Raw genomic sequence first — 2,945 nt, forward strand, 5'->3', positions numbered from 1 at the left:
ATATAAAACATGTATTACTTTACTTTCAAAAAAATGTAAATATTCTTATGTAATCTAATGGTTGTGTTTACTATGCTTACTATGTACATTGTTTGTGATACTTTACATGACGTCCTCCACCGCGGAACGTTTCCGCCATCGGTTTCGGGGTGTGATAGATTGGTATCAGAGCCCTTGTTTATAGTGAACTAAGTATACCGAACCTTACATGGTATATAACTATAAACACTAAGGGGCCGAAGTGCTCTGAACTAAAAGTATACTTTCAAATATAAGTATTTTTCAAAAGTATACAAGAATACCTAAACGTTAGAGACTGTAACCTCGAGTAGAACAAAAATAAGTAATTGGGTGTTGTATACTGCGGTTAAACCTGAGCAGTTATGTAGTCGTGTCTAGGGTCAATATAGCCTGATCAACTATATTCATTCGAGACATGACCAACATGTGCTTGGGAGTGACTGTGGTGTGCAGCATGCCTAAAACTTACCAAATATCCAAACAATGAGTCATCATTACTGCGAAACATAAAATACTATAGGAGTATTTTAACCAAAGTCGAATACGTTGTAGAAATTCATTCCGAGCGTTGCTACTCATTCTTCCTTAGCAATAGTTTACCTGCTTTGATAGCTCCTTCCTATTTTTTTGCTTAGTAGAACACTATATCTATCGTAATGAGATATCTCTTGTTATATATGTATTGATTCTATCTAGAGGACTTACCATCCTCTCTTTCACGATCATTTTAGATCAAGATGCCTCCAAAGAAAAGACCCAACTCAAAGAGCAACAATCCTCCTCCACCACCACCTCCTTTTCCATTTGATCCTGCCATGTTCCAAGCATTTGTTATTGTTGTTGTGGCTGCTGCCACGTCACAAATGAACCCCGGTGGTTCAAGCGGGCCAGGAGGTGGTACTCATCCCCAACACCAGGAAGGTAGCCAGGGACACCAGAAAGAGTGTTCCTACAAAGACTTTATGAATGTGAAACCCACACCCTTCAATGGCACTGGAGGTGTCATTGCCCTAACTCGATGGTTTGAGAAAATCGAATCTATTTTCGAAATTTGTGCATGTTCAGAAACTGATAAGGTGAAGTTCGGTGCTTGCACTTTCACCGATAAAGCCCTGACTTGGTGGAATGGCCGAGTCAAATCCTTAACCATGCATGTAGCCAATGCTATGGGTTGGGAGAGCATGAAGGAGCTTCTGCTTGCGGAGTACTGCCCAGGGGGCGAAATGCAGAAGCTGGAGCATGAACTCTGGAACCTAAAGATGAAGGGTTCCGATATCGCCGCTTACACTTCTTGATTTGATGACTTGGCGCTTCTCTGTCCGTAAATGGTTACCCCGGAAACCAAAAAGATTGAGAGATTCATCTGGGGATTGACCCAGCCAACCAAGGGTAATGTTTTGGCTGCGAAGCTAGACACCTACGACAGCGCCAAATGCCTAGCGCAGGCTATGATTGACCATGGTGACGATCTCGAGGAAGTGACCACCACTCCTGAACCAGCTAAAGGGAGTAGTGAAAATAAGAAGAGATCCTATAGAAAACGGAAGAGTCAGAGTTCACAAGGATCTTCCAAGAAGCAACAAACTATGGCAGTCCACGCTGCTACTACCCTCGTTACTATTTTTGTCGCCGCTTCTACAGTTCAAACACCTACCAGTAGGTATGCTAGTACCCTTCCTCGATGTGACAAGTGTAACTTCCACCATAACCCCGGCCCATGTCGTGAACTGTCATGCTCCAACTATGGCAAAAAGGTCCATACTGCTCGAAACTGCAAAACACCAACCCAATAAACAAATCAATCTTCCGGAGCGGGTGTCGGTCAGGCCTGCTATGGTTGCGGTGAAGTCAGGCATTTCAAGAGAAACTGCCCCAAAGAAGCAATAACTGGAAACACCAGGAGAGTTCTAACTATGGGACGAGATGAGGCAGTCGCCGATCCCACCTTTGTCTCGGGTACGTTCCTTCTCGACAACTCTTATGCTAGTATCCTTTTCGATTCTGGTGCTGAAAGAAGTGTTGTTAGCCATTCATTCGAACATCTTCTTAAACCTAACCCCCAACCATTAATTGAAACGTTTACCGTCGAGATGGCTAACGGTGAGAAAGAAAACGCCAATGATATATTCATAGGATGTACCCTTACCCTGAACGACCACTCTTTTCCCATCGACCTAATGCCAATTTCCATAAAGAGCTTTGATGATCTCATTGGCATGGATTGGTTGAGTCCCAATCATGCTGATATCCTTTGTTACAAAAAATCCATCCGTCTCAATCTCCCCTCTGAACAGACTCTCATGATGTACGGCGACAAACTTAGTTCCAATCTTCGCATCATTTCATGCATCAAACTCAAAAGCTCTTGCAAAAGGAGTGTTATGCATTCCTAGCTCATGTAATCAATGAGAAACAGGAAGTTAAGGACCTCGAGAGCATCCCCGAAGTCTGCAACTTTCCTAATGTCTTTCCTGAAGAGCTCCCGGGAATCCCTCCTGAACGCCAAGTTGAGTTTCGTATCGACCTAATTCCTGGAGCTACCCCCGTAGCCAAGTCTCCATATCGCTTAGCTCTAGCAGAAATACAAGAGTTATCCAGCTATCTCAATGAGCTGCTCAACAAAGGGTTCATTAAACCGAGTTCCTCACCTTGGGAGCCCCGGTATTATTCGTGAAGAAGAAAGATGGATCCTTTAGGATGTGTATAGACTACCGCGAGTTGAACAAATTGACCGTCAAAAACTGTTATCCTCTTCCTCGAATGGACAACCTTTTTTATCAACTTCAGGTGGCCAGTTACTTCTCGAAGATAGACCTTAGATCAGGGTACCATCAATTACGAGTTCACGAGAATGATGTATCGAAGATAGCATTCAGGAATCGATATGGTCACTACGAGTTTGTAGTGATGCCCTTCGGTATAAC

Source organism: Lactuca saligna, chromosome 4, assembly GCF_052625555.1.
Source record: "Lactuca saligna cultivar CGN05327 chromosome 4, ASM5262555v1, whole genome shotgun sequence".
NCBI lineage: Eukaryota > Viridiplantae > Streptophyta > Magnoliopsida > Asterales > Asteraceae > Lactuca > Lactuca saligna.